Source organism: Pinus tabuliformis, chromosome 3_1 (genome assembly GCF_031772625.1).
Source record: "Pinus tabuliformis cultivar Carrire ecotype Pingquan chromosome 3_1, CPIR1, whole genome shotgun sequence".
Classification (NCBI taxonomy): Eukaryota; Viridiplantae; Streptophyta; class Pinopsida; order Pinales; family Pinaceae; genus Pinus; species Pinus tabuliformis.
This window is the reverse complement of record NC_142301.1, coordinates 131,093,142-131,120,625: the sequence shown is the minus strand read 5'-3', so window position 1 is coordinate 131,120,625 and position 27,484 is coordinate 131,093,142. Positions and strand designations below refer to the sequence as shown.

At 36.7% G+C, this 27,484-nt stretch overlaps 1 pseudogene; it reads right to left on the bottom strand.

Annotated features, from left to right (window-relative positions):
* Nucleotides 1-210: 210 nt before the first annotated feature.
* On the bottom strand, nt 211-27,136 carry LOC149186109 (N-(5'-phosphoribosyl)anthranilate isomerase 3, chloroplastic pseudogene; annotated as a pseudogene).
* Between the last annotated feature and the right edge of the window lie 348 nt (nt 27,137-27,484).

The following is a 27,484-nucleotide window of genomic DNA, read 5'->3' as shown; positions in this document are numbered from 1 at the left end:
TCAACCCGTCGAATTCATGTGCGCTTTGGGTGATGGAGGAAGGTTTCGGCAATTTTTTGGCGTCCTGGTTGTGTGCGCCGCGCGGCAGGCCCAATGCGCCGCACCCATGTAATTTTACACTACGCGGAGGCACCCAACACGTTGCGCTCCTCCAGTGCACTGCGCCATCTGTTCGATGCACCGTGCACACTCTAAACACACAGTTTGTCTTCAAAATTCACAAGTTCCACTTTGTAAGTTGTCAATCAAAAGCCAATTGACTAAATTTGAGCATTTCCCATTTGGGGGTTTTGTCAATGGTTCTCCATCCTTGTCTGCATGCAAAACATAAATAATGTGGCGATGTTGTATCAGATTTGAAATGGCACCACGTGCACATTCTCCATGAAGCTGTACAAAAACAATGTTAGTTGCATCACATGCTTGTTCAATCTCATTGGCATCCTCTTCCACAAAAACTCCCACAGGCTCCGCTCCATGCTCCCTTGCAGCCCTTGAAATTTCTTTTGCAACATTTAGTGACACTGATCTCTTTGACTTGGGCCATAGAATCATCCCTATGAACTTGGCATCTACTTCAACAGCAAGAACTGCATCATGGACAGTGGTAATCCCACACATCTTTACCAGAGGAACAGATTCATCAGAATCTACAGCTGAGTCTAGTGAAGAAAACATGCCTACTGAAGAATCTCTACCAGCATGTAAATGCATACATATTGTCTTATCATTGACCCTGGACATCTTCTTTGATGCTTTTGACTTCTTCCAGCCAAAACCTAGTAGCAGGGCACCAATACTTATTGCAGCAATTGATCCATCTTTTATGAGAAATGTAGCTTTGACACTTCACTGTTTGATTTGATTTTTGGGCTGATGATGTCCTTTCTGTCTGTTCTTTTGTAAGAAATGGACGGCTAGAACTTTGGCAGAGGATCAGGATGGCTCCTGAAGACTTTCACAATTGAAAAACTTTGCTAATTACATGACAATTTATTACAAAATGAAATGACGAATTTTCTTCAAAACAGAGTTTTGAAGAAAAGTCATAGTCCAGCAAGATGATGACGAAAACATTTGAAATGAAAACTTATTTGAAGACATCCTCATGACCTATGGGCATTATTTGACATTTTGAAGACCAAACCCTAGACCTAGAAACTGAAAGACTGCTTTTTTGACCAAAACACCATCTATGACTGTAAATGACCGAAATCAACTTTGATGATCTTTGAGAAATTGTGACCAGCCCAGTAGGTACAACCATGAGAGAAATAGGTGAAGATACCCTTCCGTCAGTCAATGGCATGCCCCTAACAGAATGCAACGGAGTGAATTGAGCGAGACACCTAAAAATAAAATGCAAAAAGAGTTTTGATCTCTGATGGAGGACTGACAAGACCGACTCTAACAAGTATCGAATATGGTACCCGTAAGGAAAAAGAACAGTGAAATTAGGATTTGTATTGATTTTAGAAACCTGAATAAAGCTTGTTAAAAAGATAATTTTCCCTTGCCTACAATGGAATATATATTACAATTAGTTGTAGGTTCCTAATTAATGTCTTTTCTACATGGATTCTCAGGATATAATCAAATTCTTGTGCATACAAATGACATATTAAAGACAACATTCGGGACCAAGTGGGGAACATATGCCTATTAGAAGATGATTTTCAGACTTATTAATGCTGGTTCCACATTTCAATGTACTATGGACATTGCCTTCAGAGGTCTAATCAATAAATTGGTTGTTATTTACTTGGACGATATCACAGTCTATTCTAAGGATATGAACAATCATTTAAGTGAACTTAAGCACATTTTCGAAAGATGCAAGAAATATGGCATTTCCTTAAATCCTAAGAAATCTTATTTTGATTTACTAGAAGGCAAACTCCTTGGGTTGAAAGGAATTTACGTTGATCCTGATAGAGTCTAAGAGATTGAAAAGATTCCCCTCCCACACAACAAAAAAAACCATGCAATCATTCCTGGGTCAAATAGATTTTGTAAAAAGATTTTTCCGATATTTTTAACAAATTGTCCTACCCCTTCAAGAAATGATAAGAAAAAATGCAGTTTTCAGATGGAACAAGGATGAAAGAGAGTCATTTGAGTTAATTAAAAAATCCATTATTAATGCTCCCTCATTGAAAACCCCTGACTTTCTCAAACCTTTTGTATTATATACTTTTTCATCTGATACACCATATGCAACAATTTTGACACAGCTAAATGATGAAAATATTGAGGCACACATCTCCTTCTTCAGTTCTAACTTGCAAGGCACCAAATTAAATTATTCAGCTATAGAGAAACAAGCTTTTGCTATGTTTAAAACTTTGAAACATTTCTGTCATGCGGAAAGAGTCAATTTTGCGGACAAAACCGACCTCCCTAGAAGCTAAGGCTTTCTAGTGACAAACAAAACAATCAAGCACTATCTTTCCCTAAATATGCATTTAAAATAAAAGCAACCAGGTGTTCAAGTCTTACCTTTAGTCCAACGCTATTTGTACTAGCAAAGCCTCTTCGATCCAGATGAGCTCCTCCTTCTCCTTGAAGCCTGCATTCACTAACAAGCAAACGATTACATAGCACCTGAATAACTCATATAATAAGACATATTCATCATAAAGACCAAGGAGTTTATGAAACAAATTATATATAACAACTTCTTGAGAAAAATGAACTTAATTGTATTAATTGGAAACAAAATAAACCTTACAACCAGTGCCTTGGTGTTGTGCAGGTCCCTCCCAGTGTCCAACAAGAGTTCTCCTCTACTTTGATCAGCTCACCCACTTCCAAATGAAGCTAAGAAAGGATTGGAATCTCTCCTCTCAAGCTCTATAAGGGAGTCCTAATTTCAGCAGCATCTACCCTTAGGAATGTTCAACTTTCAGCCTTCCCTCCCTCTGGCCCAATACTTATATTTATAATGCTTTGGAGGAAGTTAATCAAGTCCACCATCAATGGGATAAGCTCCTCTTTCAAAGGGATAGCTCCCCTCTTCATGGGATAAGTTCCTCTTTCATTGGGATGCATGAACCATCTGGAGGCGCTCAATCCACGTCAAAAAATCTTCTATAATGCTCTAGAATCGACCGCAAGTAAGTTTTTTGAAGTAAAACTTGCGCCTTTTGACCTATACAGGAGTACGCACCCACCCCTTTACAGACAGAGCATACAAGTACGCAGGTATTATGAACTTGAGGTGCGTACACGTAGGTAAGAGTAAGAGAAACTGCGTAACCAGAGTTATATTGACTTTTAAAGGCTTTCTCTCTTTTTTGGAGTTTGACATGAGGAGCAGAGGTATAAGACTTGCCAAGGAGGACAGTATGGTTATTGATGGAGCCATACTGACTGCAAATAGTCATGGTGACAAATTTTAGTGTAACAGATTGTCCCCTAAAGTGCGAGCTCTGTAGTAGATTAGGGTTTCATATCATCTAGGAAGGGTGAAGCACTTTATCATTTCGAGGATCATCTTGTGGAGAGCCCAGTCGGAACCTGCAAATGTTCAACACAAAATACATATATGAGATCATATCATCGCTGAGGTAGGCATTCCCATACTCAGATTGAAAACTTAACTAACAAACTAACTACTACTCTGATATAGGAATGATTTTGCAATACATCATAATCATAGACACTTGTAGACACAGTATGGACTTAGCCATCTGTTTATAATTAGTCTACTGTATAATGAATGCAAAACTCCTCGCAGCCTGGATGGCAGAAACTAGATCCAGGGTCTTCATTTCTACTTCCCGAAATAGTACGATTCTATCCATGCGAATAAATGAGTTGATGTCGAACATGGTAGAAACCACTTGATTACCAGTCAATGATGTAAACTGTTAACAAGTGTGAGAGAAACCACCAGTGATGTTAATGGCTCTCAAAGTACCCAGTACAATCCGTGAGATGTGAATGAATGTGTTGATGTCGAACATATCACGAAATCTTTTGATCGAAAGTCAATGATGTAAACTGTCGTCAAAGGCGAGAAACCTGCCATTGAGGCATGCAGATCTCAGGGTACTGATGATTCCTAGATCATCTTTCTAGATAACGTGCTGATGTCGATAGAAAGCGATCCGTTGCAGGCAAGCCCAAAACACGAAATCATAGATCAAGTTGAAGAAATGTAGCTGTAAGGACTGACTCAGGGATGGTCAAGATGGATGATAGGTATTTTGCAGATGAATGGTTTATTTGCAGTGACCTCTTGAACACATAACGACACAACAGATGGCTTGGTGACAATTGACCCAAAGTTAATACCCAGAAACCGGCTGAAGCATTTCAATGTGGTTTGATCAACTATTAGTCAAAGGATTTCCCAACCCAGGTGAATGAAAAGTGTCGTGTTCAAGAGTGGTGATAAGGTTTTTTCGAGACAGAGTATAACAAATAGGCTCATTTTTCTCTCTTTTCCCCCACCATTTCTGGCAAGTACCTCTTTATTTTTTACAAGCTTGAGGAGGATAACATTTTCTTGATTATAAGCTCATCCTTCAGATGAGTCCAACTTAGTTTAGATTCAAACCTTAAGAAGGAGTGGTTCGTTCCTGTTTGTAATCGAACAGGTCCTTTACTGTGAAATTTTAACGAGTCCAGTATAGGAGAAACTCGGCGTTTTTCAATTTTAGAGAGTCTAAAAAAACTTAAGAAGACTCCAGGGTTGACCTTTTTCGTAAATTTGTGTCTCCCAAGCCCGAAAAAGTATAAAATAATACTTGAGAGAACCGCTTGATCTTTACGACCAAGGAGTACTTTCATGATTAGTGTCTCTGATCTGAAAAGTAAAAAGTGACCAAGGACACGTCGTTTTATTTCCAATATTGAATTTGAAACGACAAAAATCTGGCAATCTTTTCATGTTTTTACGGTCAGAAAAGGGTTGTAAGAGGACCGTCTTTTAATTCCGTTTTAACGAGTTTAAAAGAAAAACTCGGCGATCTTTTCATGTTTTAGGAGTTATAAAAGAGCTTAAAGGTGACTCTAAGGTTTCAATTTTTCGTAAGTTTTACCGAGTTCGAAAAAATGATAAAAATGTACTCATATGGCCGACTTTAAATTTAATTTACGAGCAGGAAAAGACGGAAAGAACTCGGCATTTTCATTTGTTTTACGAGAATGAAAGATAACAAAATAATCTCGGGATTTTCATGATTTTAACGAGTCTTGAAAATAACTGAAATTGACTCGAGATAGGTTTCATTTTTACAAAATCTTGAAACAGAGAAAAACTGTGCTTCAAAGTAGTTTCATTTTTACACAAGCTTGAAACATAGAGAAAATTGTGCTTGATGCCCCTTAAGCATAACTGCTAGAGAACATGCCCCCCCAGCTTCATTTCATTCAACTAGGTGGATGAAATGAAGGTTCAGTTACGAGATCATTTGAAAGACTCAACCTAAAACTGTAAGAAAATTATGCAAAAAACTGAAATAACTAACCTAAATATACAACTTAACATTTATGAGATCTAGTCAAACTCTCGACTCAAGTAGAGGAGGATTTGTTTCATTTTTTAACGAGCTTGACACAGGAAAAGAACTATGCTCTGATTCGGTTTCATGTTTACGCAAGCTTGAAATGAAAAACTATGCTTGTTTATAAGTTCGCATGCCCCCAGCATAATGATGCAAATCAAGGTACATTCCCCCCAAGCTTCATTGCATTCAACCAGGTGGATGAAATGAAGGTTTACTTTCGAAATTTTTGAAAGACTCATGGGAGTTGTTTCATTTTTTAGTGAGGTTGACACAGGAAAATAAATATCCTCAAAACCCTTGTTTCATTTTTTAAACGAGCTTGACACAAGATAAGGAACTATGCTCATGACTACTCTCTACAATCTACCTATATATCCTAAAATCGACCTGATTCATCTTTTAATGAGGTTGAATCAGTAACAGGAACTATCCTCTAACACCCTATTTCATTTCTTAACGAGGTTGACACAGGAAAAAAACTATCCTCGTTTCTACTCTCTACAATCTACCTACTTAACCTACCTTTGTTTCATTTTTTAACAAGCTTGACACAAGACAAGGAACTATGCTCAAGACTCCTTGTTTCATTTTTTAACGAGCTTGACACAAGATAAGGAACTATGCTCATGACTCCTTGTTTCATTTTTTAACGAGCTTGACACAAGACAAGGAACTATGCTCAAGACTCCTTGTTTCATTTTTTAACGAGCTTGACACAAGATAAGGAACTATGCTCATGACTCCTTGTTTCATTTTTTAATGAGCTTGACACAAGACAAGGAACTATGCTCAAACCTGATTCATTTTTTAACGAGGTTGACTCATTAACAGGAACTATCCTCAAATAACTGATTCATTTTTTAACGAGGTTGACACAGGAAAAGAATTGTCCTCTGACCAACTAATTCATTTTTTAACGAGGTTGACACAGGAAAAGAACTGTCCTCATACTCAGTGATTCATTTTTTAACGAGGTCGACACAGTAAAAGGAACTTTCCTCGTAACATCCAATTTCATTTTTTAACGAGGTTGAGAGAGGAACAAACTATCCTCGTGGGCACCTGTTTCATTTTTTAACGAGGTTGGCATAGGAAAAGGAACTATCCTCGCGACATCCTATTTCATTTTTTAACGAGGTTGATACAGGAAAAAACTATCCTCACCCACTGATCATGGCTTCTAACTGGAAGAGAGACATGTCAATGGACATACCTTGATCATGGCTTCCAAGAGGTCTTCATCAGAAGGAAGAATAGTTATCTGGAAGGAACACATGTCAAGGGACTCAAAAGGGATAAGAACATTGTGTTCAAGTAATCCCATAGAGTTTTCCATGTCAATTACCGGATCTAAATCAAAGGAAGATGAGCAAACAGTGAGAGGCTCACTTACATCGGTAACTGAAAACATGGGACCAGTTGCCACATAATTAACCTGTGGCAGGGTAGATACCACTTTAGAATCAGGAACATTTAGGGTTGTCATATTATTGGTAGTTGAAACAAGACTAGGGAACGAAAGCTGGTCTACAGTCACAATACTGCCATTGTGAGGGAAATACATCACGCGAAAGAGTGTCGATACGATAGCTTTCATTGCATAAACATAGTCTCGCCCAAGGAGTAAATTGAAATCCAAGGGACCTCGAACTACCATAAGATCAATACAGACAGTTTTACCTTCCAAGGTAATAGAAAACTTAGGAAGGATCCCTAAAGGTTCACTAATGGTTCTGTTAAAAGCTTTCAGATTCTGCGTAATAGGCACAAGCTAAGGGGAACCCAAAGCTTTCCAAGCAGTTGAGGATAAAATACTAACAGAAGCACCTTCATCTACCTGTGTGCGATGCATGTCCCACCACCAGCCTTGACAATGATTTGGAAAGGGATGGAGGAAGGAAGACGAGGTTCTGTCAGTCTATTCCAATCAAAGGAAAAGACCTCAGTACTTGGAGGGGGTTCTGTAGAAAGAAGTGAAATGCCCCCCGGTGTAGAAGAATCTGATGTAACAAAAAGAACCTCAGCAGTATGAAGTTCACTCTCTAAAGGTAAAGTGGGATCGACTGAATGTGAAATTAAATCGACCACTTGATCAACTAATGGATCATCAAGCTGATTGACATGAGTTTCACTCTCTAATGGAAGAGTGTGATCGACTGTACTTGAAATTAGATCAATCACTCCGTCAGTTGATGGTAGGTTGGGAGAAAGTTTACGGTAACCAGTTGGAAATTCTTGCTGTTTAAGGTTTTCCAACAATTTTGAGGCTTCATCCATGTGAGGGCAAATGTGAGTTTGATGACTCCCTTTACATAACTTACAAGGAAACCTAACTTTACCCTTTTTCCCAGGAACCTAACTATCACTGGTTGATGGATCAATGGAAAGTTGATGAGATTTTTCTGACCATACTTCCAAGACCTTTGGAATACCATGACAATTGACAAGGAAGTGGTCACCCTTACAAAGCCTGCAAGGGTATTTGGGTTTACGATGCATGTCGGAGTTTTCCTCAACACAACTAACACTTACAGCCACGGTTGGTTGGTTGACTTCTTTCTTATCTTGCTTCTTCTTCTTCTTCTTCTTCTTCTTCTTCTTCTTCCCTTTCTTCTTCTTCTTAGACACCTGGTTACTAGCATCAAGGCTTTTACCAAGCGAAGAGGAAGAAATGGAGGAAGAAAAATTAGGCGAAGAAGGTAAAGGGTCAACAGAAGGTTGGTGATGTTGAGATGGTGAACTCTGTTGAGGTGAAGCATTCGGTTGAGGTGGAACAATTGGAGTATTCGGGGCCAACGTAGTTGAAAATAACCATATCGGTAAACCTATTGTAAATCCAGGTAATGACAAAGTAGCCATATAAGGAGGACCAACATTTCCAAAGTAAGGAAAAGTACTAGGATTCTCGTTAGGAGGGGTTCCTAGGTTGGTAAATTCTGGAACATTTGCCATTATATTCAACTTCAGTGAATTTTATTAACAATTTATAACCAAAATTAACAATTCACAATTCACAATTCACACCTAACAATTAAAATTCACAATTCACACCTATGGTCTCTAAAAGTAAAAACCAACAAATTAACACGCGCTATCAAATCTAGGAGTCAAACCACACACAAACAGTAACTTTCCGTACCGAAAACACTAGTTGGTGATGAAATCCAACCTCGCAGAGTTCAATACAGAAATGGCGGTTGGAACAGTTACCCCGGCAACCTGCTTAATGAATAGACTAGCACAAGTTCCTCCACTTAACCGTATCGAGTGAAGTGAACCCCCCAGAAAATCCAAGTGGGTCTAGCCGACGCCTACTCTAGGTACAGTGGGATCTTCCCACCACTGTCACCTTAGGAAGAATCCTAAAGAATATGGTCACTAAGGTTACCAACTGAGACAAATACACCTGGGGGAACAGTCTACGATCCGATACGCATGCAAGGGCAAAGTAGCAAGCTCAATCCCCTTGAAGGCTCCTTGACATAATCCAAGGTTTACCAACAAGTGACCCCAGGCTCCTCGACAATGGTTAATCCGAGGTTTACCATTTTTAATACGTGAATATCTGGCATCGTTCCCAATGAGGAAGGATTGATTCCCACACTGGTTCGGACACGATCTCGTGCTTCTCCTTTAAGAGGAGATTTCCCAGAGCATAAATGCAACAATTGGATTTCTTCCTACCACAAGATACAGCTACTTGTTTGTTTTACTGTCTTGGAGAGTTAACTAAAACCTATTCCAAGACACTAGCCTAAGCTAGATTGGTGGAAGGAGCCCTAAAAATGTAAAAATTACTAGATAAATTTTAATTAAGCGCTGTGTTATTAAGGCTGTTATTACTCAAATGGGTAAATGGATATGAAACCAATGGTGTTATGACCCGACTCAAAACTGAATGCAATCGAATATGATAATGTAATCCTTTCAATTCGATGAATCCTAACTAAAGTAAGGAGAGAGTTTCCATTTGCTTCCAACAATGCAAAAAATTGATCACTAAGAGAAAATATAACAAATCCTCTAATGTACTAATTTCATCAAGAAAAACTAATGCAAATCAATTTCGAAACTTTTTTTTTATATTTATTTTTGTGTAAATTCAAATCAAAGAAAACTGATCTAAATCTACAATTTATTTTTCAGAATGTAAACTATGCAATTGTAATCTATGCACAATTCACTTGAAAAGTATGCAAATGTAATCTATGCACATTTTTCAATAATATTCTGAAAATGAGAATTCTAATTATGCAAATGTGATCTATGCAAGAGAATTCTCAAACACAAGATGATTCTAATGTAATCTAAGAACCAATCAAGTGCAATTCGAGAAAATTGGGTGAGAGTTCCAAAGATCAAAAAATAAAAACACTCAAAGGCGATTAACACTCATACACAATTTAGGCCCCCCCGGCGAATGAGGGGGAAATCTTTTTGCAAAAACAACAGCAAAAAAATGCAAAATTGTGAAAGGACTGAGAGAAACCTCCAAGTAATGACCAAAGGAAAAAAAGTCAAGAATTTCTCAAAAAGAGACTCAAAACACCCAATTGATAAAAGCTTAGAGCAGGAATGCCAATGAAATTAACCAAGGAAAGTTTTTGAGAAGTCACATGCAGGTCTGGGCAGTGGCTAAAACCTATAAACAAATTCTAAACTGATAAAAAAAGAGAAAATTGAAAATTTCTCAAACTTTTGACAGGGTACGCAGGTAGCCTGTTTACACAGGTGCGTCCACGCTCTGTGCACAAAGCAAAAGTGCGTACAAGTACGCACTGTTCTTAACTCAGAGGGTGCGTACCTCTCTCAAAACTATGAAAAATAAAAACTAATTCAAAATCAAGTAAAGCTACCCAATCCCACAATCATCAAGTCAAAAACAGAAACGAAATCAACGTTTCTCAAATCAAAGTATCAATCAAAAGAGAAATCAATCAAATCCATGGATTCCCCAGTGGAGTCGCCATTTTGTCATGCGAAAAGAGTCAATTTTGCAGACAAAACCGACCTCCCTAGAAGCTAAGGCTTTCTAGTGACAAACAAAACAATCAAGCACTATCTTTCCCTAAATATGCATTTAAAATAAAAGCAACCAGGTGTTCAAGTCTTACCTTTAGTCCAACACTGTTTGTAGCAGCCAAGCCTCTTCGATCCAGATGAGCTCCTCCTTCTCCTTGAAGCCTGCATTCACTAACAAGCAAACGATTACATAACACCTGAATAACTCATATAATAAGACATATTCATCATAAAGACCAAGGAGTTTATGAAACAAATTATATATAACAACTTGTTGAGAAAAATGAACTTAATTATATTAATTGGAAACAAAAGAAACCTTACAACCAGTGCCTTGGTGTTGTGCAGGTCCCTCCCAGGGTCCAGCAAGAGTTCTCCTCTACTTTGATCAGCTCACCCACTTCCAAATGAAGCTAAGAAAGGATTGGAATCTCTCCTCTCAAGCTCTATAAGGGAGTCCTAATTTCAGCAGCATCTACCCTTAGGAATGTTCAGCTTTCAACCTCCCCTCCCTCTGGCCCAATGCATGTATTTATAATGCTTTGGAGGAAGTTAATCAGGTCCACCATCAATGGGATAAGCTCCTCTTTCAAAGGGATAGCTCCCCTCTTCATGGGATAAGTTCCTCTTTCATTGGGATGCATGAACCATCTGGAGGTGCTCAATCCACATCAAACAATCTTCTAGAATGCCCTAGAATCGACCGCAAGTAAGTTTTTTGAAGTAAAACTTGCGCCTTTTGACCTTTATAGGAGTACGCACCCACCCCTTTATAGACAAAGCGTACAAGTACGCAGGTATTATGAACTTGAGGTGCGTACACGCAGGTAAGAGTAAGAGAAACTACGTAACCAGAGTTATATTTAATTTTAAAGGCTTTCTCTCTTTTTTGGAGTTTGACATGAGGAGCAGAGGTATAAGACTTGCCAAGGAGGACAGTATGGTTATTGATGGAGCCATACTGACTGCAAATAGTCATGGTGACAAATTTTAGTGTAACAATTTCATATCTTTTCTTCTTAAAACCCATACAACGATATTTGTACCCTACCCTGTAGTAAGAAAAATATTGATCCAAAAAGAGGTAGGGGAGAAAAGAGCTAATTGGGTAACTGCACTCCAAGAATATGATGTAGAAATCTGACTAGCTAAAATTGTCAAGGGCCAAGGTTTTTGCAGGATGTTAACAGGAGCTTCCTAGTTACCACCAGAAGAAGATCAAGGTAATGAAGTGCAACTATCAGAGGTAAGCCTCAATGATACGCACTAACAATATGTTGATTTGAAATTTTATCTAAAAAACATATATGCTCCTATGCATCTTAATTATAAAATAAAGTGAGCTTTAAGATTGAAATCAAATCAGTACGAACTAGTCAATGATGTATTGTTTAGGAATAATTATCATTCAGTATTGTTGAGATGCCTAGAGAAACCTGAAGTTGAAAAGGTCATGCAGGAATTACATGATGGACCAGTTGGAGGAAATACCACTGCTCACAAAATCCTACATGCAGGATATTATTGGCCAACGGTATTTAAAGATGCACATGAATATGAAAGGAAGTGAAAAACTTGTCAAACCATAGTTAGAAGAGAAATAAAGCCAACATTCCCTTTACAACCAGTTAACATCAAACAACCATTCGAACAATGGGGGTTAGACATAATTCGTGAGATTGTTCCTAACTCTTCCAAACAGCACAGGTACATCCTTACAACTACTGATTACTTCACTAAGTGGGTAGAAGTTGTCCCATTAAAGATAGCTAATACAGAAAACATTAAAGACTTCATTGATTAGTACATAATTACTAGGTTTGGCTTACCCTTAGCTTTAATGTTTGACAATGCATCTCACTTTTCTGGAAATACAATGGTAGAATTTGCTCTTAAGTGAGGTTTCAAGTTAAAATATTCAGCCAATTGTTATCCTCAAGGCAATGGATTAGTAGAGTCAACAAACAAGAACCTCATCAAAATTATCAAAAGGACTATTGATCAAAATCATGTGAATTGGCACAAAACATTAACATTTGCTCTATGGGCATACATGATTACTCAAAAAGCCTCTATTGGTTCTTCTCCTTTCGCTTTAGTTTATGGAAAAGAAGTTGTTCTTCCCACAAATGTAGCAATCCCATCTCTTGCCCTAGTGCAATTTATCAATGAAAACCGTTCATCTTCTCTCCAGGCTAGACAATTTCAAATTCTCAAGCTTGAAGAAGAAAGAGAAAAGGCTAAAGCAACCCACTTCCATCATCAACAATTAGTCAAAGCTTCTTTTGACACAACTTATGCCAGTCAGAAAACTCTTGAAGTAGGTGACTTACTTCTAAAATGGGACAAAGCACAAGAGGAAAAGGGTAGAGATACCAAATTCCAAAGACTATGGCTTGGCCCTTTTTAGATCGTTGAAAAAATTGGACAATCAACATTTATTTTATAAGACTTGTTAGTAAAAAAGGATTCTATTATCACAAAATCTAACCGTGATAAGCTACTGATCAAGTAGACTTTGAGTACCTCTTTCAAACCAATCTTTTGGTTGAGGCTTAGCCTCCTCAACTTGAGAGGGCTCTCTCAATAGGTTCAAGATTTTTGATTAATAATTAGATGGCTAACTATAGGAACAAAAATGGACAAATGTATAAGTGGTTGATTGGCTGAATCAAAGATTAGCAAACATCTATTGGGATATGGATTCAAGATAGTCTTCAACAAAACAACATGATCAACAAAACATGGAAGTCAAGGCACTTAGAGTTTAGGTTTATAAGTAAAATAGTAACACAGTGAATCAACACAGTTTACAAGCATGTGAAAGAAGTTAGAGCACTTTCCAATGGATTCTAAGTATCACAAGGTCATACCACTACAAATAAGTAATTGAAAAAGGCCATAAGAACATCAAACACATAAACTCCTTGTGAATCTTGAGTAGTCAAACTGATCTCTGTATTAAGTTTGAAAAACCACAATTTCTTACAATAACAGAACTTTCTTTTGCTAATGAAATTACCAACCCAGAGGAATTCGATTCTCATGCTTTATATAGAGTTTTTACAACCTTGGATACTATGATCCATCTTTAGGGGAATTCAAATTCCTAACATTGACACCTATCTATTCATAAAACAAACTACTTAATTACAACTTGATAGCTAGCTGTCTTTAAGAGTCCTGTTATAGCTCCAAATCTCACTCTTATGGTTTGTGATGTTGTACTCATGGCCTAGGGCAACCCCTCCTTCCAGACCTGGTCCTAAAATTTAAAAAACAGTGTTTTATCCCTTATACGCGACATTGCCCTGAGTTAAACGCGTGTATACGCGGGTCTGTGTATATCCAACCCGCGTGTATGTATTAAAACACTTAAAAAAATATAAAATTCCTTCTTTTCGGGCGGAGATCGCGGGTTACCTGCTGATCACCTGTTAGTGCCCATGGCCCAACTGTTCCCAACCAACTCCTAACTAAAAAACTACTTTGGAGATGGTAAAAAAGAACTCAAAGGGAAGGCCTAAGGGAGGAGAGAATAGAGAGAAAGGTTATTATGCTGAGATTTTCCCCTTGACCAGGTCTGAAGTCCCTTGTGCCTTCTGCACTTCCCCCATTTTGTACAGGAAACCTTTGTTTCCTTGTGTGTTGATGTTCATCCACCATTTATGAAATCATGGAGAGAGTCATGGAAGGAGTTTTGTTAGAGGCTTGAGGTTGGAACGGATCCGGAAGGAAGCTTTGCTTGGAGCCTGCTGAAGGTGACTCAGGTGAACATATTCCTTTTTATGTACTTTATTTGTCTATAATAAAAGAAACACATGTCTTGGTTCCCGAAATGAATCTTCTTTATGTTAATGATATTCATGTTTTGAATTCATGTGTAAATGGTTGTTTGGATTTCATAACTAACTACCTTTCTTTGTAACATAAAGATGGTTTCTTTATAAGTTTTTGTCCATGTACTGCTGTGTTCTTTGAATTGTTTGTTTTGCAGGACAAAAGAGAAGAAGGGAACTCCAAGAAGGGTTTGGACCCTAAAGGCCTTCTCAAACGTAGGACCGAAGGTATGTACCCTTATCATAGAATTTGCTTATAATAGCATAATGGCTGTATGAATGCATGTTTCTTTGAATAGACAACTTTCGGTCTGCTAGGGTTTCACCCAAAAAGCCCTAGGGGAGTAATTCCCTCTACCAAGTCCTAATATGAATAGGAGTGAAACTCCTAGAACATGCTTTCAACAACCTTATCTATGAATTAAATAAATTCTTTAATCAGCTGCTAATCCATGTCTTTGAGCTTTATGATGTCTCCAGTATTGTTGCAAACCCTGCTGAGTCATGACCTAACTGTCCTGAAAACAAGGAGACAGAGTTTCTCCCTTTAAAACCCTAAATCCTTTATGCTTATCTTTGAGCAGTTTCATATAAGTGGCATGTGTTAGTAATCCATTTAAACTTCATTTATCCACCTGTGCAAGAAAGGGAATCTCGAATAGATGGAAAAGAGAATGAAACATGACTGTGCTATGAAAATAACATGTTTTTGTAGCACAACTTTTATATCATTGGAATACTTCTTTGAACCATTCTATATCACTGCCATCTGAAACTTCATCAATGATCCTCCTATGTCTACCAACAATCATCAAACTTGGAATTTATCAAACCTTACCTTCGAAATACATCTATAAGGTGCTAAATGGTCACCTTCAGTAATTTTGTAGCGTGCTACGAAACTGCTGTGTATGCTCTTTTTTCAACATGGCCTTCAAAAATCTGCAATTTGGGAATTTTAAAAATTTCATAAAGACTGATATGATCACCAAAAATCAAAACAACTTACCCTTATAAGATGTTCTTCTTCACAGATGTTCTTCTTTTTTATGCCAAAACTGTTTTAAGATATATCCTTCACTGCCCTTTTTCATCACCCTGTTTCATTATTGTTGTAGCCTTTTTTCCAGATTTTGTTAACTATATTTCTAGGTCTTCAATTTGTCTCTTCAATCTCCTGTTAATTGATCCCAACTGAGCATTAATCCTCCTTACAAATCTGGCTTCTTTGATTGCAGGAATAGTCCAGGTAAAGTACTGAGTTTCATTGCTGACTATTTCTAGTTTGGAAACCTTTTCAACTTCCCAAAGAGCCTTTATCCTTTTGAAATCTATCTTCTCAATAGCATGCCTTCTTGCTCTCACCCTTAGTCTAGCAATTTCATTATTATCTACTCTTAACCTTTCTTCCATTTCTTCGTAACTGGATTTTTCTATTTGAGTGGAAAAAACTCTGTTTTTGTCAGCTTCAAGTCTTGGTGATGAAAAATCTATCAACTCTTCCTGAATAGTGGAGGATTCTTCTATTTTCCCTAACTCAATAGTGGACTCTTGCATCTTTTTGGATTGCTTGGTTAAGGGATTTTTTGGCTTGAACACAAACGTTGTAACATCATCCTCAAATTCCAATTTCTTAGAGGATTTCATCTTCTTCGACTTTCCTTTATCAAACTCTATGACATCTGCTTGCACCAAAGGGGATTTTGCAATATCAATGGCTTTTCAAGTATCATTTAAATTACCCTTCAAGCTTGGACTTTCTCCTGAGATCACTGATTTACCCTTCTCCTTAGCAATTTGACTTCTAGTCAATCTTCTTTGAACTGGTTTGGTGGCGGACTATTCTTGTGTCATTCCTTTAACCTCAACTATCTTTTCCTTTATATATTTAGGAGTTTCAATAATAACTACTGGTGTTTTGCTTACTTGCTCTTTCACCTGCTTCCTAGGTTTCAACTTAACAAATCTTTTTTCCCTGGACATTACAAACTTGCTGGTTTCTGCTGATGGAGTTTCTTTAACCTTAGGGATAATGCCTAAATCTTGATTTTCCACTCCAAAATCACATAAAAACATAAATGAAGACCATTACTTCTTGATCCTTTTGAGTTCATGTAAAACTATCGATTTAATTAGACCATGATGAAAAATGGAAGTTTCATATCCTTGAGATTTCAACTGCACTTTATCTGCCATCTTAGCTACATTTCGATATAGGAAGTAAGGCAAATCTAAAGAAATCATACTAGTAAAATGAAACAGAAGTTTAAAATGATATGAATAAACCTTTTGATATCTGCCTTCACAGGTAAAATAACATTGAATGTTGAAGAGCAAGTTGGCATAGCTGTCCTTGATGTAATTCCTGGGAACTGCCTTGGTTAAGTATGTTTCTACAAACTCTAGCTTTAGAAACACTTTACATGGTTCCATGTTGAATCTAAAGTTTTTGAACCATATATCTTGCCGCCCAGGAATCTCTGTCACCAAAGCTATGATCTCTGGAGAAATTTGCAAGTTTAGGATTCCAACCTTTGTGCTTGAGCCAGTGAAATGTAGTGCAAACTCCTTTGTCACCTGGGTATGTCCTCCCTAAAAATTTTTACAAAACTTCCAACATCCTGCTTTCTTGAAGGCTTCCACAACTAATTTATCTCTAGCTAATACCTTGGTGCTTTCAGGCTCGGTTCTTAAACAATGACCAGACTTGTGAATTTTCCTTTCTTTTGTCATCTTTGCCTCTGAATTCGTGTAACAAAATAGCCTCACTTGAAATTTATGTTTATCAACCTCACTTGCCTATGGTGGTCAGCCTCACTTGCTTATGGTGGTCAGCCTTGCTTGAATTATGGATGAAAGAGACCCTGGTAAGAAATTACCAAACATTACCGTTTGAAAAATGATTATGTTTGAGGGTTTACATGCAAACTACAATAAGAGACTAGCCAACCCTTTTTGAATTTGAAATTACCTATCATTATGAGCCGTAAATTTGAAATGATGAGTTTTGGATGGTGGCATGCTTAAGAACTGACTCCTAGCTAACACCTAATAATGAAAATTTAACGGATTGATGTGTTGACAAGACTGTTCTACGAATCCACGCTTTCGTAGCACGCAGGGAAAAGTTCTATGAAAAGTGCAATGTTTTCGTAGTGCAAAACAAACATTTTACCCTATCTGCACTACGAAAACGTGGTTTCGGGGCTAATTCCAAAAATTTCAAAATGGTTTAAGCTATGAGTTTCTAAAAAGAATGTAAGACTCATGAAACATGGAATAAGGTTGTTAGACTTTATTTGGATATGAAAAATGAGACCTTTGAGACTCCTAACCTATCACCTACCCATTAAAACATAGGGTGACTTGACACTTATCGAAGACCATGACTAGGAACAATGTAAACTCTTATTTTAGTGATAACAAATTCTTTTCCCGTTAACAGGCAAATTTTGAAAAAATACTTCTCTTAAGAGATAACCTCTTCCAATTTGTAACATATCATATTTTAGGAAAATAAATGGTTAACTAGTATTTATTTTTGGCTTTTCAAAATAAAATCTTTGATAACATTTTTATTTTTTTCTTTTATAAGAAAATAAGAGTTAAAAGGAATCATTTGGACATTTGAGTACTAAAGTAAACTTGATTTCTTTGGAAAAACTTGATCTTTCTTAAAACATTTATTTTATGAACAAACTCTTATCTTCATAGAATATGAAGGTTTTATTATCAGTCAAGAAAAGAATCTTTAACCTAGTAAGGACTTTCTGTAGATCAGTATCTTAAAAACTCTATCATTATCACCCAAAACTCTCAAATGAGCCAATGATCCACCCCATCTGTTAAAATTTTCCTTTTTCAGAGTGTAATTCTAAAATATATAAACTTAAAATATAAAGAGTCTCATTACGAGCTTGTTTACCATGTTCATAGGGAAGTGATTAAAAATGATATTACTAATACTGCATATCAAACATGGTAATAGTTAATGAGCTCCTCGATCAGAAGACAAGGGGTCTCATTAAGAGCCAGCTTGTTCAGTTTAGTTACAACTAGTGAATGGCATTGTCACTAGTAGGTTACCATTCCTAGACAATGTCTTTTAAGAAACTAAAAATGAAAAAAGATTACATTCAAAAGGGAAAAAAGGGACAAGGTCCAAGTGAGATTCAACCCAAGTGAATATCATTTTGAAATTTGAAAATACATACAGATGGGATAATGAATCATTGTTGGTTAAAATATAACCCTGTCAAGGCTATGAACACCTGCTGGCAGTAGAGGCTCTATCTGTGATAAATGAGTAAACACCAAAAACATAATATGCAGAAGACACCTTCTATATTACTTTAAACTTTATTAGCTGATGCGAATGTTTATACTTCTATCATTACAAGGGTAAAGTAATTAAGTAAATAAGTTGAGCAAGTAATAATGATCCTAGAAAAATGTTGTTTACCTTATAACTCATGTAATCATTATTCTTATAACTCCAATTACTTTGAGAGTTTTTAGAAATTTAAGAAAACTAGTTAGAGATAATTGGTTCTCCCAAGTGAATCGCCAATTGTTGTACTATGAAACAACCCCCCTATTTATAAAGAACAATAGCTAGGGTTAGAGTTATAAATGGGGACCCTTTTAAATTTTTAGGCTTAGGATAATAATACCTAACTCTAAGAAAATACTTAGCAAAACCTTGCAAAATGAACTAAGGATGAAATCCATATCGCAAATTGCAACTCGCACTTTTCCATATGACTATGTTAAAACACCTTTGAAATATTGCGATATGCGATTAAGTCTCCCGCTGTGATAACATCACCTTGTCATTTCACAATCACATTTCGCACTTCGCATATTTTGCAAGAAACTTAACCATGCCATTAGAATGACCATTAGCGATTTGTGAAATGTGATATTGTGATATTCGCAATCGCATTTCGCTTGATCCATCGGCTAGCGCTATACTGTATCACTTTAAAGACTGCGATCCGTGATTGAGAGCGGTAAAACGTGTGGAATAATTACATTTTAAATACGATAACAAATGAGTTGACATGTTAGTTAATATTTAGTGGCCTGAGGAAGGATAATCATTTTCCAGGTTATGGGTAGTTATAATTAATTGAGTATTTCATTAAACCTTTCTCATGATCCAAAGTCATTTCAGAGAATCTTTTAGTCCTAGTTACCAGAAATCATCTGTGCTGATATATCTTGTCTATTTCAGGCAAGCGACAAAAGAAATGTCACTAAAAAAGGTGATGTAGAAACAGAGCAAACAAACCATTGTTGAATCTGTGTTTACAGAGATGGCTCCTATCTTTGCTGATATAGTTTATGATGATGTAGGAGGCACAACAGCTTGGGAAGTGATTTACAATATGCTGGAGGACGAGCATCATAAAATCATTGCTACGAGAGCAACAATTGATTCGTAAAGGTGTTTAGAACTTCAATGCATATATGCTTCCTATTCTTTCATTCATAGGATAGGAGCAAGAGCTAAAATCCTCCCCTATACAGATATGATCAGGTGGGTGATTGAAAACCTTATCATTGAAGATAGGAAGTTCAAGAATTCAAGGATGGAGCACACAGGTTCGTTGAGAGTAGAGAACTTGAAGAAGATGTACCACATACCTGACTTGCAGGATATCTATGACAACACATTTGTGGCTAATTTCACAAAGAATAACACAAACCCCTTCAAGCTAATTCAGGGTTGGAGAGTGTTGGACAACAAATTAAAATATGACAAATCGGGTATTTATGCTATAGCCTCTTTGGAAAACCCCTACAACTATGCAACATCCATGTTATGTAGATTGTATGGGCTACCCAATAATACTAAGTTTTCAATAGAATGAATTCCTCTGATTGATGCATGTGTTAATTCCCATATCATGAATTGGCCTTCTATCCTATCTAACAACCTAGCTACCACCATTACCGAATATCGATAGAAGAAAGTATCCTTTTCAGATAACCTCCCTCCCTTCTATTTTAGTTCCTGCATTATGGATGCTATCTATTTTTGCACAACATTTCCAACCATGGGTTGGAAATGGACCTTACAAGATCCTTACCCAATCCATCTCAGTCATAAACAAATATGGGAATCACATTACATACCTCACTTCTATAAGATATTCCATGTTGTTGTGTTGCCCCTACATCAAATAATTTTCAATAAGAAAGCCCCTAGGTTTTCCCAAGAAGCCGCAGCAGACCTGCTTACTATCGGCAAGCATTTGATTGAAGAGTGGTTCAAATACATTAGGGTTTTTGGTAGCACAACTGATCCACATGTCCTTCCTTTATTTGTTTCTGATAAGTTATTAGCAAGAGAGATTGCCTACTAGACTATGGGAAGGGGCCTGACTAAAGTTCTCAAAGACGACAAGAAGTCATTATGGTCCATTTTCCCTGTCAAATGAGGTTCTTTTACTTTAGCCAATTTTGTTCATGCTACTAAGGAATCAAGACATATGGAAGTCCTCAGGCTTCATACATTGGCCAAGAGGAAATTTGATCCAAATAAAGTGGCATAGAATGTCACTACTGGAGTAAAGATCAATCCATATAATCATGAAGAAAATTATTTTGAGGATTTGTTACAGTCATCCATATCCTTCGAACAAGCATTTGAATGGGCAAAGGCGAATCTGAAACTTGAAGATTTTCAAAGATTTTAGGAATTCAAAGATGAGAGGCTCCAGGTGATCCCATTACATCTATTAAAGCCCGAGGATAAGTCTACACCATGTGTCACTTTTGATAGTGGAGGTCATAGCTCTCAAGTAGACTCTTAGGTAAACACTGAGAAGGCAGTAGACATAGGGAAACCCCAAGATTCCAAAAACACAGCTGAGTCCAACAGGAAGTCAGCTGAGAAACAAGTGATGAGCACCCCGACTACAAAGATCAGTTCAGAGGCCAAAGGTGGTAGTTTGGAGAAAGAGTGGGATCAGTTTAATCAGAAATTGCAAGGTACTCCCAAAGCCTGAAATACCCAAGAAATAGAGGAATGCAAAACTCCTCTACATGTTCATAAGGATACAGATCCCAATTCTGTCGACGAAGAGTCTACACCTATGGAGGAAAAAGCAACAACATCCCAACATACTGGAATTATCCCTACTTTGCCCACATTGGAAATTGTTTTGAAAGTAACTGAAATACCTCTGCTTGATGTGTTCTATAGCCCTCTCCACAAGGTTGTAGTTAGAAGGCAGAGAAAAAGGAGAAAGGTAGATACACCTGAATTCCCACCTAGAAACGAGCTAATGGACATTGTTTGGAAGGACATTCCTTTCAATTCGATTGAGAACTTGACTAGACTATCACAGTTCACGGGAGCATACGCATCGGCCACTATGGACAAGGCTACTAATGTTTCTACTTTACTAAGGGAGAAAGAGGAGAGAATTGCATAGCTCAAACTAGAGCTCAAGACAGAGAAAGCAAGCGCAAATAGGCAGGTGGCTGAGCAACTGGCACAATTGCAGCAAGACATGGAGGTTCTAAAAATAAGCCATGAAGCCGATATATCGGCCAAAAATATGCAACTCTAGGAAATGCAACAATCCATGGAAAGATACAAGGACGTTCCCACTACTGAGGAGTTCATTAAAGAGGCCCTAAAATTAAATTCCCTTCTGGTGAAACAACAGGAGTATTTCTACCAGAAGATGTCACACATTACTCCCTATCTGACTACTGGCGACCAACTGATAGATAAGGCAATTGACCCATGAACGAATTTTAACAACTTAAACACCAGAATCTCTGAGTTCATCGAATGGCAAGAAATAGAAGATGGACGGAAAGCTAATTTACCCAAGATTGAATAAACTCATAAAGGCATTCTCTTCACATATTGGGATGCTAGAATCAAATAGGATGATCTAGTAGTCGCAAGGGAAAATGGAGTATCAAAGGATATCATCAAAGCAGTGAATCACATATTATTCATCACCAATGTCATTAAAGAAGGCATTACGAAAGAGATTCCCAATTTAACTGCTCTGTATGAACACTGGCAAGAAAAGGTGGAGAGTCAAAGAGAGGCAATTACAAAATTGACCACGACCAACTGGGAGTCATATTGGTAGTATCTTGTTAAGCCACATATCCAGATCATGACTCTGAACTATTCCCTTCATACTACTTAAAGGATGTTGCCACCGCTCACTGATGCGATCTTCACACGACAGCTCAGGACTCATTTCGGGTCACCTCGTCAAATTCAACTGATGACCGATATTTGCGATTCAAAGGACAAGATGGCAGATAACAAGTCATCCTCTTAGTTTTATTTATTTAGCCTCTGTTTATTTTTGGAGTTAGTTATCTATTTAGGAGGAAGGTTGTTTGAAACCTCCTCAAATTTTGTATAATATATTTTTGCAAATTTAGTTAGAATAATATTTATACCCTTCTCATGCATTTAGAGAAGGGTCCAGAATTTATCAAAAACATTTGCAAAGAATGCACTATTGTAAGTTTGTGAATGTTTTGGTGAAATTATGGAACATGATCGTTTCTTTTAGATATCGAACTACTTTCCTTTGTTGATGCACTTTTGTATTCTTGGGAGACAATTTGATTTGAAGAAAGAAGTTGGTCTATGTCATTTGTCAAATAAGCAGGACTTCACACATATGGTACTATTACCGTGTATTATTGATTCTATTTACATTTAATTAATTTTTGTTAAGCGTTAATTGCACTTTTGTATGATGCCTAGTTGAAGTTGTGATTTTCATATATAACTCATCATATATGTGATATATTTTATAAATTTCTTTGACTAAGGAATTATCTTTTACGTTATCATCTCTGTTTAGTTGTGTTTAATCTTTATTAGCACATGTTAAACATATATCTTTGTAGATCGCATACCACACAGGAACACCTGGGTTTATATTAGAATAAGTTAGTTAGAGAAATTGCATTATAGAATAGGTCACGTAGATTATCATTATTATATTGCAAAGCACTCATGAACCACCCAATCTCATCTTAAAACCCACACTGGGAAACTGGTCCCATTATCCCCAGTCGGAGCCACCACTTTAAATGGAAAAGAAGCTGGCTTATGGTCCAGACCAGGTGGTTATCCCCCATGTTTCGGTAGCAGAATTATGAGGCCGCAACAAGATGTAACAAATGTTTTGGATCAGTTTTATAATAGACAGTGATTTCATCTAGATAGATCACTATAAATTTTCCAATTTCCTCAGTAAAAGAAATATCCATTGGTCTTTGAAATGTGGCCCTAACATTCATTAACCCAAAGGGAATATTCACATACATGAAGGTACCCCATGGAGTATTAAAGAATATTTTATCTTGATCATCAGGGTGAACTAAAACCTGATTATAACCTGAGAAACTATCTAGTAAAGAAATCCTAGAAGACCCAACTACCTTATGTAGAATATGATCCATTTTTGGTAAAGGGTAGTTGTCCTTTAGGGAGACTTTATTAAGGTTCCTAAAATTTATGCACAATCTAATTTCACCTATTTTCTTCCTTGTTGGCACAATATTGGAAACCCATTTAGAGTGCCTAAGAGGAACTATGATTTTAGAGTCATGCATTCTCTTAATTTCCTTCTCAATTAAAGGCATCAAAACTGGATTTATTCTTCAAAGCTTTTCTTTAAATGGTTTCTGATCCTCTATAATTGGAATTTTGTGTTGTTTAATCTCTGTATCATATGTTTTAAGATATTCATAGCTCCAGGAAAAAACATCACTGAGCTCCTTGAATAAAGCAATGCATTTTTGTTTTTCAGTAGCTGGGATTGATTTAGACAGTTTTATGATTTTGGGGTCTTTTTCACTACCTATGTTACAGTCTTCTACTACTGCTCCCATGGGCTCAATATTAGGTTTTTTAGCCACATCATTAAAATAAAATAATTCTTCTAATGGAACGAGACCTATAGGAAAAACATTATCCTTTAGCTGAAGTGTTTCAAACTCTTCTCTTTTTGGGTCTATTTCAAGAAATTCTAATTTATTTACAACTTTATCTATGGGTGTATTTACATATGAATATTCTAATTGCCTTTCTAGATTAGAATGTACAAATTCCTGATTTTCTAATTCAAATTCCAAATGTATACTATCATCTTGAAATTCATCTTTAGATTGCAGAAAAAATTCAATTTTTTTTATCACTGCCAAACACTTGCCAATACCTCATATTATCTAGTACAACTGGTTGACGTTTCACATCCACTGTATATTCTCAATTAGGATAAGGCATTTTACAACAACTAGCTAAAAAAGCCAGATTATTTGGAATGATATTTTGTTTTCTAGGAATTGCATAAAGATCATATTCAAGAAAACTCTCTAGAAAATCAAGCACAACATTTCTATATGCTCTCATTCTAGGGTGTTTAGCTAAATACTCTCCTTTAATTTGTTTTATAATTAATGCAGAATCCCCTTGAACGGATATTCTCCTGCACCTAATTTTTTCAATAACTAGAATCCTAATATAAGGGTTTCGCACTCTGATATGTTATTAGTACATTGGAAATTGAGCTTTTATGAGTGACCCTCCGAATGATATTTTCCATGTTTACCACCCATACTCTTGCTCTATAACCATCTTTGCTAGAAGATCCATCAAAGCTCATGTTCTAAAGAGGTTTAGGAGGAATATTTGATTTTATTGCTTGTGTTTGGTTTGGATCTGTTTTAGAAATTTCAATTTTAGTATTGATCACCTGAGTGTTAATGTCTCCATCATTATAGAGAATGAAGAAGTCTAAATCTATGTGGACAGAGGAAAGTGGATAGTTGTTAGGCTTCTCTTGACTACTCACCATGAATTTCATCAAAGTTTCCCTATATAATCTTCTTTTATGCCCAAAAACTGGTATGGTGACAAAGGTCATATCCATCTGTAGGGTACCTTGTAATTTTTCTCCCCATGAGCATGACAAGAGAATGACATACTTAGGGGGGAATATCAAAAACCACTATGTCCATTACTAGACTTTTGGTAGGGATTTGAGCCAAAGTAACAGATAGTTATTTGATGAACCTAGGCATCTTACTTTGCTGGAATCAAAGGAATACAAATCTTTATAAGGTCTAGTAATGTAAAGTACTAATTTCTCCATAACAGCTTTAGGCATCAAATTGTGGGAGGCACCTGAATCCAACATAGCATTATGGAGAATATTGTCATGAATATTTAGGCTAACCTAGAATGGACAAACTCCTCCTTCCTGTGGTTTACCATCAACTTCCGGTCCAAATAAGAGTTCAGGTTGGTCATCATTCAGATTTATAGAGTGTGTTTTCCCCTATACTTAGAGGTCTCATTACTTGGGGTATGTACATGTTTTTGTTCATTAAATATATTAGAGGAATATGAATTTTCAGTTTTTCTAATTGATTCTCGATGTTGAACGATGGTTGAATCTTAATCAAGTTGGGAAGGTCAAATTGATCTGTAATTTATTTGAACATAGGCTCTTTTTGTTGACTAGTGGTTGGGATATCAGTTTGAGTAGTTTGAGAAACACTGTCAACTATCTTCTTGATAGGAATTTCTACTTTCTTTTTACCAGAATCAGGCATAGTTTTCTTAGGAAGACTGTCTGTGGTTTTCCTAAGAGCAATTTTAGAGGATTTTTTAGCAATATTATGAGAGTTTTTGTTGTTTAGAGTGTCTGAATTCTCTTTTCTCCTAAGGTTATACTACCTATGGAATTGCATAATGGCATTTTCAAAACCTTGTTTATATTCATCTAATTCCTCAGAATCTAGTTCAGTTTGGGCTAGGAGGAAAAGTTCTTGCTCCTCTTGAGTGAGGAAAATTGTGTCATCATTTTTTATTCCCATTAGATTTATTTGATTGTCATCCAAATTTTCAATAATTTTACCCTCATAATCAGTGTAGTTTTCGTTGAAAGGAGGCCGAACCTGCTGGTTTGCACCCTTTTGTTCTCATTGTTTGATTTGGGGAACATTCCTTCTAAAGTTTTGGTTTCTATTTTGAGGGGAATTTTGGTTCTCTCTCACTTGAGTTTGGTCATTTATGTTTACTCTTTGCATCATATTTTCCACTACTCTCACTAAGTTATCAATTTTATGATCAGAGGTAGAAGTGGAAGGCTCTTCTTTTTTGGTAACCCTATGTTCAGATTTTAATTTGGCCTTCTCGGCTAAGATGTTAGCTTCAAATTTTATAGCATTAGCTTGCATTTCTTCCAAAGTTGTCAAGGATCTCTCTCTAGGTTGATATTCCATGTCTACATCGAAACCATTAGGAAAATCAATTAAAGCTAGGCTAGGTGAGGGCTTGATGACTATTGGAATGGCATTGTAAGTAATATTAAATTGTTCACAGTATTCTTCCACACTTTCATTTGGATTTAATTTAAGTTTTTTATATTCATTTAGGAGTTGAAGTGGATTTTTCTTGATCTCCCATCTAGCTAAAAAAGTTTTATGAAATGCATCAAGGTTAGCTATACTTCCTGCAGGTAAAGTCCTAAACCATTTTTTGAGATCACCTCCTAAACTTTGAGCAAACAATCTCAATTTTACACCAGCTTCATTTACTTCTTGAAGGTCAAACACATCATTCATTCTATCCACATGTTTTTGAGAAATATGAGAACAGGTGTTATCAAAATTCAGAATTTTAGATTGATAATCTCCAGGCATAGCATTTAGCTGTCCTGGTAATACCAAAGGTGCATACCTACCTGCCATGGCTGGTCTAAACGATTGACTGGAAGTTGGTCCTGTGGTAGGTGTAGTTGTGATAACTATAGGAATAGTAGGAATAACAGTCTGACATAGCACAGGTGAGGAAGTAGAAACTATGGAATGAGTAGGGCTAGGGGGTTGTAGATTAATAGACTCGAAAGATTGGCTAGACATAGACGTTGCTGCAATAGTTAAAGCTAAAAATTCAATAGATTGTTGAATATAAGCTTCATCAATGGCTTGGTTCAAAATCGGAACTAGATCCTGTAATTTATCAAATTGATGTAGGTATTCAAGATCAGGATCTGTTTCAAAAGGTTGGGTTTGGGGGATATATTGTTTTACTATGGT